At 44.4% G+C, this 15098-nt stretch overlaps 1 pseudogene; it reads left to right on the forward strand.

The window, feature by feature from the left end:
* Positions 1 to 2276: 2276 nt before the first annotated feature.
* Positions 2277 to 5782, forward strand: LOC111501366 (SEC14-like protein 2 pseudogene; annotated as a pseudogene).
* Positions 5783 to 15098: the final 9316 nt, after the last annotated feature.

Below are 15098 nucleotides of genomic sequence, written 5' to 3' on the forward strand. Positions count from 1 at the left end.
CTTTGTTACCATCCGACTACACTTCTCCAGTCCGAACGACATTCCAATGTCATTGCTGTATAGCCTGGTAGTGTGGATCAGTGAATCGATGTCTCGTTCACTCTTGGCATACAGCTTGATGTCATCCATATACAGGAGGTGGCTGACAACTGCTCCGTTCCGTAGTCGGTATCCGTAGCCAGTCTTGTTAATGATCTCACTGAGGGGGTTCAGGCCTATGCAGAACAGCAGTGGGGACAGAGCATCTCCTTGGTAGATCCCGCACTTGATGGTAACTTGTGCTATGGGCTTGGAGTTGGCCTCTAGTGTTGTACGCCACATCCCCATTGAGTTCCTGATGAAGGCTCTTAGGGTCCCATTGATCTTGTACAATTCTAGGCATTCCAGTATCCAGCTGTGGGGCATTGAGTCATAGGCCTTCTTGTAATCAATCCAGGCAGTGCACAGGTTGGTCAGTCTGGTCTTGCAGTCTCGGCTGATTGTTCTGTCTACCAGTAGCTGGTGTTTTGCACCTCTGGTATTCTTGCCAATTCCTTTCTGTGTCCCGCTCATGTATTGACCCATGTGCCTGTTCATCTTAGCCGATATGATGCCTGACAGGAGCTTCCATGTAGTACTGAGGCAGGTTATTGGTCGGTAGTTGGAGGGGACCGGTCCCTTCTTGGGGTCCTTGGGGATCAGGACCGTCCGGCCTTCAGTTAGCCATTCCGGGTGTCTTTCGTTAACTAGCAGCTGGTTCATTTGTGCTGCCAGACGCTCGTGGAGTGCAGTCAGCTTCTTCAGCCAGTAGGCGTGAACCATGTCGGGCCCTGGTGCTGTCCAACTCTTCATACTGGAGACCCTTTCTTGGATATCTGCCACTGTGATGGTTACTGGACCCTGTTCAGGGAGGTCGCTGTGGTCTGCCCTCAGATCCTCTAGCCACTGAGCATTGCCGTTATGGGTTGCATCCTTCTCCCATATGCTCTTCCAGTATTGCTCCGTCTCCAGCCTTGGTGGTGCTGTTCTCTTATTATTATTGTTCCCTTGCCACTGAGAGTACACCTTTGCTGGTTCTGTGGAGAACAGCTGGTTTATTCTCCTGCCTTCTATCTCTCTGGTGTACCTCCTCAAGCGGCTGGCCAAGGCTGTGAGTCTTTGCTTGGCAGTTTCCAAGGCCTCAGGTATGGACAACTTGCTGTATTTCTTAGGCACCTTATTTGTCGCACCTTTCTGCAACTCCGTTAGTTGGCTAACCTCCCTCCGTGCTACTTTGATCTTGCCCTCTAGCCTCCTTCTCCATGGAGGGTACTGCCCCTTGTGGCTGTTCAACTTGTAGCCAAGCATCTCACTGATCACTGCTGCCGTATTGTAGATCAGCTTATTAGTGTCGGTAATCGTGGTTGTAGGTATTGCCCGTAGTGCTGCATTAACATCATCTAGCAGACCTTCTGAGGGTACTTCACGTAATCTTGGTAACCGGCTACGGGGGATCCAGGTTTCAAGCTTGGCCATGATCCTATTTTTCAGGTCAGTTCCTCTCGCACTCAACGATCCTTCTCCTATCGCACTTGGGGCTATGTACCCAATCTCGGGTGGGGGTGATGATATCTCCCCCCTGACCTGGCGTCCTGACTCCTCCTTGCCGTAGCATTTGTGTTGTACCTCGTCAATCTCTAGCTGTGAGAGCAGTCCCTTCTTTCGAATGTTGGAACACTGAGCTACTAGTTGTTTCGCCGTCATTGTGGATGTTGGGTATCGAAGAATCCATAGGTCCCTCATCCTATTCATGTAGCCCCTTCCGCCGGGGTTACTTGCGTAGTAGCATTCCAACAACGCCCTGTTTTCGTCTCTTGCCCACCGATGCCTTCTTGTTCCAGTAGCCCACTTTTCGTCAGGGTGCCCTGGTTCCTCAACACCTGACGCGGACCTTGTTGATCCGGGCGACGTCCGAGCCGGCATGCCTTCATATTTATCTGTCTCGCTCATGTCTGCGGTAGGCTTGCTTAGCATAGGGGGTCTAGCCTTAGGACCCTTACTGGATACAGACGCCCCAGGCAGGAATCGAACTTGCGATCCTCTGTTCCAAAGGCGTGTAGTTTAACCACTACGCTATCCAGCTGCTTGGTGTCAGGAGTGGGATATATATATATATATATATATACATATATGGCCAATGAACTTTTTGAAACAATGTGATGTTCTTGATGATAATGTTTAGAAACATGTAAATATTATAAGTGACTGGTAACCCAGATGGTACCTGTAATTTGAAAGTGAATACAGACTTCGTAGTCATGCTCGTAGGCAAGAAGTGAAGCAGCACATGGCAGGGAGAAGTGAGGAGGAGAACAGACACAATTTTGCACCGGAGGCTTTCGGAAAGCTTTTATTTTGGTATTTCCGCTGATCCGTGCAATAAATTTGCATGTTAGCCTAAACATTTAGATTTAACATTTAACATTTAGCATTTAGATTTAGCTTTAAATATAATATTTAGATTTAACATTTAGATTTAGATTTAAATATAATATTTAAATTCAACATTTAACATTTAGATTTAAATATAATATTTAGATTTAACATTTAACATTTAGATTGAATATTTAACATTTAGATTTAACATTTAAAATTCTGTTTTAAATATGAAAAGTTACTAATATTTTACTAAATGTTGTAAAAAATGACTTGTTTTGAGCTAAATGTGGAAAAATGTTGCTGTTAATTTCAGCATGTTTCACTTTACAAACGGCGCCCCATAAAGCTTTGGCTAGAGGAAAAACTAAAGCTCAAAGCTGAAAAAAGAAAAGAGTTAGTAATATTGACCTACTGAAGGCTTCATTATTTACCAAGAGAAAAAAAACCAAACAAAGCTTGACCCATTATTTCTTAGCAGTTACCGACTTAGCACGTACCTACCAATCTCAAAATTACTGTTTATTGCTAAGATTTTAGAAAGGCTTGTAGCCAACCAGCTAGCAGTTGTTTTCGGCAAATACAGTGTACGTTGCAAATTTTCTTTTCTTCTTCAAATTCAAATTGATTTTAGAATTTTTGTTAGAATTCTTGTTTTAACATATAGAATAATAAATGGCCGGGTCCCACATTATTTATCCAAGCTTCTTATAAAATACACTGCTGCTCATTGTCTCTGCTCACAGACTCAGAGTTTGTTGGTTGTTCCCAGTACAGGACTGAAGACGAAAGGGGACAGAGCCTTTTAGTCTGTGTCACCAAGGCTGTGGAACAGTCTACCACCAACCACAACTATCTTTGGTTGACTCTGTGGAATCCTTTAAAAAGCAGTTAAACTTTTCTGTTTAAACAAGCCTTCTGTTTATCAATGCTTTTGAAATTTTACATTTTGTATTTACCTTTAATGTTTTATATTGCGATTGTTGTCTATTTTGTTACTCAACTTTCTGTTTATTTTAATCTTTGTGTACAGCCTATCTATGAAAAGCGCTTAATAAATGAAGTTTACTTACTTACTTACTTAAATTGTCTTTTCCTCAAGGTATTTTCTGCTTGTATTTTGTTGTGAAGTAAATCCACAAGTGAGCCCTGTGTCTGCCAGGCTTGGTGAACAAGTTTTATATTATTTTGGATTTTTTATAAGCCACACAGGGTCAAAAAAGCATAGATGCTTCTGATATAATTTGGTCTGGATACTTGACCACTCTTCTTGCCAAAATTAGTAGTTAATTCAAACTGGTTATTTTCCTGCCACAAACTTTGATTTTAAGCACAGTCAACAAATTTTAAGTAGGGATAAGGGAAGCAGGCTTTAGAAAGTTCATACAACAACTTTTCCACCAAGCCCAGAGTAAAGGTTTGGCTGGTCAGAAAAATCAGTATGATCAGCGTTGCAAGTTGCCTACAGAGAAATTTTGCATTTGACAACCAACAGTTGAGTGAACGTCTGCAGCACATTTCACCAGTCCTACTCTTCCCCCTGCTGTGCAGTATTAAATATTGCAGCATTTTCTCCAAGGCAAGTACTGTAGTAAAGTTACTTAACGTTAGACACTGAATTTATATAGATGGTATTTTTTGGCTTTTAACAACAGTACTGGCTAAATCAACAGAACTGACCTCCCAGCCCATTGTTCCTTCAGTGGGCTGGTTTCAGTCATTATGCAAATGTACTGTTTATAAGATTGGAGAAACCTGCAGTCAGCTGAGACTGAAGAAGTCGCTTGGATGAGTGATGAAACGTTTCTTCCACTGAAAACACTATGTACTGATGAACAGTATCAACTTTTGGGGATATACATAGATGATTAAGCACAGGTGGATAATTCATTATCAAAGCACAAAAAACAAACAAACAAAAAAAAACAAAAACAAAAACAAATTTAAAAAACTCACTAATTACTATTTCAGTTTCTTCATCATTAATAATGATTATTCTAATATGGGAAACTAAGGTCAAATATCACCTGTACTCATACAATGCACACTTTCATCTTCTCTATAACATATCCATAAATTAAAAAAAAAGAAAGAAAATGTTGAATATTTAGTTTATTGATGAATTACCAAACTGACGATCTTTAACTGTACAATAACAAAATTAATTTTTAAAGCATGATAGGAGACCAGAGGCATTTTTAGCCTATTTTGGGGGTTAAAAGAATCAAAGCACCCCAAAAGATTTCTTACTGTTTTGAGAATATTAGGTTGAAACTTAATATTTTACCAACCCATTTCAAGGACTCTTCTATTTTTGGAGTGTATTTTTTATGTATCTGTATTATATTATACATACACATTAAAAGTGAATCTCTGTCCAAAAAATGCACTCAGTTTACTTGTTACTCACTATGAGCATCATGCTTTATTCTCCCCCAGTAATTAAGGTTAGGATATGTATTTTTTTTTTTTTTTTACATTCCAATCCATTCTTCATTTGCAGTAGTAGTCTTTGCAGTATTTAAATAACCTTTATCAGATTTGATGGTTTTGTTACAGACTTTTCAAAAAAGTGTTTTGCTTTTCTTTCACAAATGTGGGGATTAAATTGTGTTAAAATGTACAAAACAGTGTGTCTGTAAAGGTTCTCAGTCATCCAGGTCATCGTAGTCCAAGGAGCTTCCACTAGGTTTAAATCTGGGACTCCCCACCCTTTGACCTTAGAACTGAAGAAGCTTCTCGGATGAGAGATGAAACGTCTTCAAGCAACTTAAAGAAGTCCAGACAAACCATGTTGGACCAGTTCCTCCCTCCTACTACGTGCGGGACCATGTGAAAGTGGATTACGAGCAGTCTGTGACCATCAGCCGAGTTTCTTCAGAGCAACTGGACTTTGAGATCTTGTTCCCCGGCTGTGTTCTCAGGTGGCAGTTTGCCAGTGATGGTGGAGACATCGGATTTGGGGTCTTTCAAAAGGCCAAAAAGGGTGAATGGAAGAAGGCGGCTGAGAAGGAGGAAATCGTGCCCAGTCAGCGATACAACGCCCACTTAGTACCCGAGGACGGCTCACTGACCTGTGAGCGTCCAGGAGTCTATGTGCTGAGATTCAACAACACCTACAGCATCTTCCAGGCCAAACGCATCAGCTACAGTGTTGAGGTCCTGCTTCCTGATCATTTACAGCCTGCGCAGAACAACGGGAAGTCTGGCGACCACGTGGAAGTGGAGTGCGACAGTCAGTTATAACAAAGATGATGTCATCAGATCAGCGATGTTTAGCCGCTCAGAAAGCACAGCCTGACATACTTGATTTGAACATGTCGTGTGGATTAATAGTGTTATATCTCAGTGCTGGGTGACTCGTATTCATGTGGCATCTATTTAGAAACTCCACTTCACCCACTCTCCTCTCAGACATCACGGATCCCAGATTTTCAGCCCATTTTTTCAGCCTGTTTATCTTTACTCTGTTATTTTTGTTCCACATCAGCACTGGTGTTTCAAACAGGCGCCAAATAAATGAGCTGGTTATACCACAGCGTGTTACGGTGTAAACAAACAACTGAAACCAATAATGTTCAATTAGTATCAAACTTTGTCCACGTGCAAAGAAGTATTTTCTATAGACATTTTCTGAGTAGATGCAGTAAAATTAAAGTAAAACTCTAAATATTTGAATTTAAAAAAAAAAAAAAAAAAAAAAAGAAGTCCAGACTCTTTTCTTTGCAAGCTCCTTTGAGTACAAAACAGTGATGTCATGTTTTGTGACGAGGACCCAGGCACAGAGAGATGAATTTAAGAATCTTATTATTTAATAAAGAAATTTGCAGACATGCACAGAGATGTTAAAACTCTGATGACTCTGATGATGATCCACAGCATGTCTTTATCCTGTCTTCCTTCTCTCACCCCAACCGGTCGCAGCAGATGGCCGCCCCTCCCTGAGCCTGGTTCTGCCGGAGGTTTCTTCCTGTTAAAAGGGAGTTTTTCCTTCCCACTGTCGCCAAAGTGCTTGCTCATAGGGGGTCATATGATTGTTGGGTTTTTCTCTGTATCTATGAAGCGCCTTGAGGCGACTTTTGTTGTGATTTGGCGCTATATAAATAAAATTGAATTGAATTGAATATGGAGACGAAGACAACAGACGACAAGGACAGGAAGAAACAGGGGTTTAAATGCACCAAAGAGACAGTCAAAGAGAACTTGGGACAACTGGAGACATTTAAGGATGCGGGGACCTAAGGGATCTAAACAGGGAATCACAGATAACTGAAATTTTGCCACATGTCCACAGACACTGGATCTTTACAGTTTAATGAGTCTGCAGATGACGTGACATAATTTGTGGTTCTGGTATCCTCACATTTCAGGACCAAGAGTAACCACTAGATTGCAGCAAAAGAAAGTTTTTTTCTCTTCACTACATAATGATCAGTGACCATCCACAGATTATCACTTATCAGTAAAACAGCTAAAGAAACTTCTTTAGTACTTTATTACTTAACGCTTCTGTGGTGTTTATTTTTTATGCTACTCAAGTAATGTTGGTGCATTAGTTTCTTTACTTACTGGCTGTAATGTCCTCTGCCTCTAACGCCTTGCTAGAGTCGACATTCAGACTAAACTCCTCTTCAAAATGACCACGCAGACAAGAGGGTTTGACTTCACTCCCTTTACTTAGGCCAGTTGAAGTAGGGTAAAACTGAGAAACAACATGAAATGCTCTTAGAAATCACAGATGAGGACAAATACACAATAACAGCACAAATTGCTTGTTTAGCCGAAAGCGTTAGCAAATCCTCTCTTTACAAACGTTTCTATTAAGTAAACACTGCAATCACATTACTTCAAGTAGATTTGTTCATTAGTAAGGGTAGAACAGAATTACATACCGACAATGCCCTTAAAGACCGTCTTAAGGGAGACAAATGCCACTACAGCAGCGGACGGGAGAACGGGAGAAGTCCTTTCCCCAAACAATAACATGCGCTTTCTGATGACATCATCGAACAGAGACAGAGTCGTGCATGTTACACCAGGTCGTGCCAGAAGAGGGCACTAAAGAGTAACTTTCTCAGGGAAAATCTATTTAAACAGAACCCGGTTACATGGTGACAGAACACTCCCCGTCTGAAACTCAGCAGGGTTTCACCTACTAATATGACAAGGTCAAACACATTTCAGTCATCTGGAGGAATAAGCAAGATCATCTCATTCACGGGTCGGACGTAAAGCTTTGGTCCCTCTTTCTTAATGACCTTCACTTGCACTTTGCGCACCCTTCCGTCTTTACTGGGATACACATCGACGATGATACCTAAGGGCCAGTCGTTCCTGCTACACTGACTGTCCTTAAGAAGCACCACACTTCCTTGCTTAAGGTTTGGCCGGTCAGAAGTCCACTTTGTTCGACACTGTAGTGTTGACAGATACTGTTTCCGCCACCTGTCCCAAAATGTGTTAGACAAGCTTTGGACCCTGCGCCACTGTTGCTTCAATAGGTCTTTATGTCCAAAATCTCCTTCTGGTACTGGGCAAGGACCTACTTTCTGAGTAAGCAATGAAGCCGGTGTAAGAATGAAAGGATCTGTAGGATCATTTGACACGGGCACCAATGGTCGACTGTTCACTATGGCCGAGACCTCAGCCATGAATGTTGTGAGTACCTCATGCGTGAGTTTGGAGGAGCCCATCTGAAGAAGCATCGAGTCCAGGATACGACGTGTGATGCCGATCATCCTTTCCCACGCTCCTCCCATATGAGAGGAATGTGGTGTGTTGAAAGTCCACGTACATCCGTGTTCTGACAGAAACCTCTCCATGTGTTTCCCATCAAGATTCGAGGGAATCCCCATATCCTTGCAAGCTCTGGTGAAATTAGTACCCTGGTCGGAGCGTATGCTTTTCAAAGGTCCTCGAATCGCCATAAACCTTCTGAATGAGTTTATGAAACTGGAGGCATCCAATGACTCAATTACCTCAATGTGTATAGCTCTGACACACAGACAGGTAAAGAGGACAGCCCACCTCTTATTTTCGGCGTGGCCTCCTCTCGTGCGACGGGCTGATACAGACCAGGGCCCGAACACATCAATGCCGACGTTGCTAAAGGGTGGTTCCATGCTGAGCCTGTCAGGTGGCAAGTCTGCCATCTTTTGGACTTCACACCTCCCTCTCAGCCTTCGACAAGTGACGCACTCGAAAACGAGTCTATTAATGCATCTCCTGCCACCAACGATCCAGTAACCTGCAGCTCGGACAGCTCCTTCAGTGAAAAGACGTCCTTGGTGACGTACCTGCTCATGAAGGTGACGCACTATGAGAGTGGTTACGTGATGCCGTCCAGGCAGGACCAGTGGCCGTTTTTCGTGGAATCCTATTTTTGCCTCAATGAGGCGACCCCCGATCCTTAACAGCCCGTCTGAGTCAATGAAAGGATCCAGGGCAACGAGTGGGCTGCTCTTGGGAATGTTGGCGTTTGATGCAAGACACTCCAGTTCTTTCCTATAGACCTCTTGTTGAACTGCTTTGATAATGACTAGCTTACTCTGTTCAAGAATATCCCTGGTTGGGGGTGTGCTGCACTGGTGCCAACCCTCACATTTCTGAGCGACACACTCCGTTCCTTTTTTGAAGCTCTGAACAATGTGAATAAGGGTACCAAGAGCCCTTATGAGGGAACCCCAGCATGAGAAGCGATTGAACCGCCCAGAGCCGAGATGTTTGAGGACAGTGACCGACAGTGTTGTGACTTGAGGCCTGATTTCACTGTCTTGATCTGGTTCCAAAAGGTCAAACCTCTGTACCACCGGTGACGCCCCTTCAAGTCGAGACAAGAATGCCGGTCCAGAGAACCATATTGTGTTCTCAAGGTGGTCTGCTGTGATAGACCGTGAGGCGATGTCTGCGGGGTTGTCTTCTGAGCAGACATATCGCCACTGCTGTGGCGTAGTGCTTCGTCTGATCCTCTGGACTCGGTTGCTCACGTATACATAAAACCTTCTCTTCTCATTGTAGATATATCCGAGCACCACCTTACTGTCTGTGTAGTAGGTGACTGCGTCAAATACAATGTCTATTTCGGAGGTGATGACCTCAGACAGAGTTACTGCCATGACTGCTGCACAAAGCTCCAACCGAGGTATAGTATGCTCTGGACGTGGGGCCAGTTTGGCTTTACTTGCAACCAATCTAGTGCAGCATCCCCCATCTGCATCCACAGTCTTCAAGTAGGCAACGGCAGCTACTGCTTTCTCTGAGGCATCTGAGAAGACACAGAGTTCTGTTAACTTGACAGTAGATGGTGACATGTTTGAGTATGGTCGGGGGATCCTCAGATGTCTTAACTCCTGCAGAGAATCTCTCCAACTTTCCCACACCTTTTCCTTTTCTGCTGGTAGTGGGGTGTCCCAATCTGAAGATTGTGAGGCCAGTTCTCGAAGCAGCAGTTTCCCTTGAATTGTCACGGGGGAGACGAATCCTAGAGGATCGTACAGGCTGTTCACCGTTGAGAGAACTCCTCGTTGAGTGAATGCCTTTCTCTCGTCCTGGACGCGGTAAGTAAAACAGTCTGAATCCAAGTCCCAGTACAGCCCAAGGCTACGCTGCATTGGTAGAGTGTCAGCAGTAAGGTCCAAATCTTTCAGGTCTGTGGCATGATCTTCACTGGGAAAGGCCTTCATGACCTCCTTGCTGTTCGAAGCCAGCTTATGCAGCCTAAGGTTAGAGCGAGCCAGCATTTTTTGAGTTCTTTTGAGCAGGTCGATAGCTGCGTCTGTTGTGGGCAAGGACTTTAACCCGTCATCTACGTAAAAGTCACGAGTGACAAACTGTTCTACGTCCTCCCCATACTCCTTCCGGCCTTCCTGTGCTGCACGTCTAAGACAGTAGATAGCCACAGCCGGCGAAGGACTATTTCCAAAGACGTGCACGTTCATACGGAACTCCATAATCTCTTTCTCTGGGTTGTTCTCTTTAAACCAGAGGAACCTGAGGAAGTTCCGGTCTTCAGGACGCACCTTGAAACAATGAAACATCTGTTGCACGTCCACAGTGAAGGCGATCTGTTCTTTCCGAAACCGAAGGAGGACTCCTACCAGGGTGTTGTTGAGGTCTGGTCCCGTTAGGAGTACTTGGTTCAGAGACAAACCTTTGTGCTGGGCACTGGAGTCGAAGACGACTCTTATTTGGGAGGGCTTCTTGGGATGGTAAACCCCAAAACAAGGTAGGTACCAATGCTCCTCATTAGGCTTCAGAGGTGGGGCTTCTTCAGCGTGCCCATTCTGAAAGATCTTTGCCATGAACGAGACAAACTCTTCCTTCATTTTAGGCTTCCTTCTGAAGGACCGCTGTAGAGATTTGAGACGTTCAAGTGCTTGCTCGTGGTTATGAGGGAGCTTTGGTCGTAGAGATCTGAAAGGCAGGGGAGCCACCCACCTGTTTTCTTGGTCCTTATAGACCTCTTGCTCCATGATGTGGATGAACTGTCCGTCCTCGATTGAAGGAGCTTCTTTGTCGTCGTCCTTTGTTGTCTGGAACACATTACAGTCTAAGGTGGCCCATTTCTCACTAGCAGGGAGATGTTTGCATGTTAGGGGAAATGAGGGGGAGCTACCACTACTATACTTCTCTTTTACATAGTAATCGTTTGGGCATGGCTGAAAGAGAGAAGGACGTCCATTTTTCAGTACGTTAGTGTAGCAAGAGCTGATAACCGTAGGTCTGTGGACATCTCCAATGCACACATCTCCTACAATAACCCAACCCAGATCCAACTTCTGGGCATAAGGTGCGTTTTGTGGGCCATTCACTTGTCTTCTGACCTTATGAACTCTGATGATATCTCTGCCTAGCAAGAGCAGGATGGAAGCTTGGGAGTCCAGCTTTGGAATGTGTTTTGCAAGGGCCTTCAAATGACTGTGGTTTAATGCTACCTCTGGTGTTGGTATTTCTGCGCGGTTATTTGGGATCTCGTTGCATTCAATCAGTGACGGCAAAGAGAGTGTGACACTCCCGTTAATGGGTTCGATCACAAAGCCACGTGCTTGTCTGCCTTCTGTCTCTTGTGTTCCGGCACATGTCTTCAAAGTGTATGGTGAAGGAGGCCCTGCAATGTTGAATAGGTCAAAAAACTCGGTACGTGCAAGTGATCTGTTGCTCTGATCATCTAATATTGTGTATACCGTAACTGCAGCTTCAGGGCAGTCGGTTGGGTACACCCTGGTCAGACATATTTTTGAGCAGGAACGCCCTGCGGAATAATTTCCGCAGACCTCAGTACATGCTGTGGAAACATCACTTTCATTCAGGTTGGAATTTCCCTCCCCGCCCTGATCTGGTGCGGAATGTGCTGTGTTGGTGGACCATGGGGCAGATCCAGGGTGGAGGGCTGCAATGTGGCTCTTGCTTCCACACTCTGAGCAGGAGATGTCGTCTTCACAATTCCTTGCCAAATGTGTGGCTCTGCAGCACCTGTAACATATTCCGTACCTTTTTAAGAGTGCTTTCCTTTCTTCCATTGGCTTCTCTCTAAACCCGCGACACCTGGGTAAGGGGTGGGGTTTGTTGTGTAGCGGGCAGCGCTCTGCTGGATCATCTCTAGTGGATGACTCGCTTACAGATTGGGTGCGAAACGATGCAGTCCTTGTACCGTTGAAAAAGGGGCCGAGGATCCGGCGAGACCCTCGTTTTAAAAACTGCCACAGCTTTGTGACCTTCGGCTTTAGACGATTGCTTACTGCTTAATAACTCACTACTGTATGCTGTCTGTGTGAGGCCAGGGTCGTTGCGCATCCGTGCTTCCCGACACACAAAGTCTACAAAGAAACCGAATGGGGGATAGGGAGCCCCGCGATCTTCTTTGTACTTAAAGCCTAAAGAAAGCCATTTTTCCTGGAGATAAAATGGCAGCTTCTGGACGACAGGGGTAACACCACGAGGGGTATCCAGATAACTAAGCCCAAGCAAGTCACCATCTTCTTTGGCAGCCTGTATCTCCGACAGCAAGTCTCCCAGCTCTCTTAGTTTACGACCATCTCTGTTTGGAATCTTGGGAAAGTTGTCTAATCTTTTCAAAAAGGCACCCTCGATGACCTCTGGTGCACCGTAGCACTCATTAAGCCTGTCCCACATAGCTCTGAGTCCGTTAGCTGGTTGGTTCGCATACACGGATCGTATTCGTCTGGCATGTTCAGCTGAGTCCTTACCTAGCCATTTCACGAGGAGGTCAAGCTGTTCACTTGGTGAGAGGTTGAGACCTCTGATGGCATTCATAAACGATGCTTTCCAGGCTCTGTAGCATTCGGGACGGTCGTTGAAGTGAAGGAGCCCTGTAGTCACCAGTTCACGTCGAGCCATAAATCTAACAAGGTCTGACATGTTCTGCTCCATTTCTAGTGGAGTGTACAGTGGGCCCCTTTCCCGGCATGTGGTCTCATGTGGGTGACCGGAGTTGTCTGGGGTTGTGATATACGCCGCGCCGGTGTAGCCGCTGTCCAGAGGCTGTCGTGCATAATTGACCGTTGGTTCTTGTTTAGGGGTGTAGGTCTCACTTTGATCAGCTTTGCCTGGGAAATGATCCTTTAGATTTGCTATTATGGGTGTGGTTTGGGTTTGGATGTGTGGTGTCGCAACTGGCTTGAGGCTTGGTCGAAAATGTACATCAGATCCTGGCGTAAAGATCTTGGAGTAGGAGTCTATGGTCGGTGAATGCTGAAGGAGTTTCGTCTCCGTGTTATCATTGGAGGTTTCTAGAATGGGCGTGGTTTGGCTGCCGTGTGAGGCACCCTTCACATATTCTCTTGTGCGCGTTACTGGGTCGTCAGCAGGAACATCTATCTCACTAAGACCCTCGCCATCATCTTGGATCGCTGCAGCCTCCAAAACTTCTGCTTTTGCTTCTGCAGCTGCAGCCCTTTTTTCCATGCGTACTTTATCTAATGACGCTTCAAGACGTATTTTTCGAAGCTGCATAGAAGCTTCCAGTTCCGCTTGCTGCAGCTTCAGATCGTTCTCTTTATCCACAAATGCTGCTTCAGCCTTAGCCGCCTCAGCTTCTGCACGTGCTTGTGCAGCGGCTGCCTTACTTGCAGCTGAGCTCCTGGTATGCCTGGAGGAGCCAGATATATTAGATCTGGTTTTCATTGATGCGCTGGTTCTCTGCGACATGTTGCTGTCGATTGGATTTCTTCCTACATCTGAGCTGTTTCCGGAGGATAGCTCTAATTGCTGTCCAGTTCCCCACGAGACTGGTCTTTGAGAGGCTGTCGTTTTACTGTAATGTCCTCTGCCTCTAACGCCTTGCTAGAGTCGACATTCAGACTAAACTCCTCTTCAAAATGACCACGCAGATAAGAGGGTTTGACTTCACTCCCTTTACTTAGGCCAGTTGAAGTAGGGTAAAACTGAGAAACAACATGAAATGCTCTTAGAAATCACAGATGAGGACAAATACACAATAACAGCACAAATTGCTTGTTTAGCCGAAAGCGTTAGCAAATCCTCTCTTTACAAACGTTTCTATTAAGTAAACACTGCAATCACATTACTTCAAGTAGATTTGTTCATTAGTAAGGGTAGAACAGAATTACATACCGACAATGCCCTTAAAGACCGTCTTAAGGGAGACAAATGCCACTACAGCAGCGGACGGGAGAACGGGAGAAGTCCTTTCCCCAAACAATAACATGCGCTTTCTGATGACATCATCGAACAGAGACAGAGTCGTGCATGTTACACCAGGTCGTGCCAGAAGAGGGCACTAAAGAGTAACTTTCTCAGGGAAAATCTATTTAAACAGAACCCGGTTACATGGTGACAGAACACTGGCTCTTGTTTTTTTATGAAGAATGTTTGGCCGACATAGTCCATGTACATTATTCTCTGTGCAATTGAAGAATCAAAGCAATTTTTCTAAGATGAAATACAAAAAGTGCAACATTAAGACATCTTTCACATGGATATCTACTTTTTTGTAGAAACTTGTGGGGTTTTTTTGTCAACTACTTCAAATTCAAATTTTTTAATGAAATTTGAATATGCAGCGTAACAATTTACTTTGCATATTGTCAATCATGACAAAACATGATGAAGCTTCGTAATGTCATAAAAAGACATGCAAACAGTGCAACAAAGGACTGAACAGAATTATGCAGACACAAGACAGTGCCTGCAATAGAAAATATGAATAATGACAGTGAGCTGTGCAACAATGACTGTAAAAAAGGTATTTGGTAATTGGAATGTATAAAGGTGTGTGTGTGTGTGTGTGTGTGTGTGTGTGTGTGTGTGTGTGTGTGTGTGTGTGCGTGCGTGCATGTCAATCCAATCACTGAGTGGCTACTGTATTTGTTAAGGCTACTGTATTTGTTAAGGAAGGGCTTTTCACATATTTGGGCAGTGGAGGTGGGCAAAGAGAGTCTCAGCTGCATTCTCAGCAGGGAAAAGATTGATTACTATATTTGTTAAAGAAGGGTTGTTCATAACTTTAAGCAGCGAAGACGGGGCAAGAAACTCCCATGAGAATCTTTAGCAGTGCCACATTCAATTAATTATTTTTGGACTTGTCACCGTTGGCCATAATAAATCAAATACCTCGGAGTTCACATCACGCAGGACCTGTCATGGTCCTGTCACATCAACACCGTGGTGAAAAAGGCCCGTCAGCGTCTTTACCACCTCAGACGCTTGAGAGACTTCCAACTGCC

Source organism: Maylandia zebra, linkage group LG3 (assembly GCF_041146795.1).
Source record: "Maylandia zebra isolate NMK-2024a linkage group LG3, Mzebra_GT3a, whole genome shotgun sequence".
NCBI lineage: Eukaryota > Metazoa > Chordata > Actinopteri > Cichliformes > Cichlidae > Maylandia > Maylandia zebra.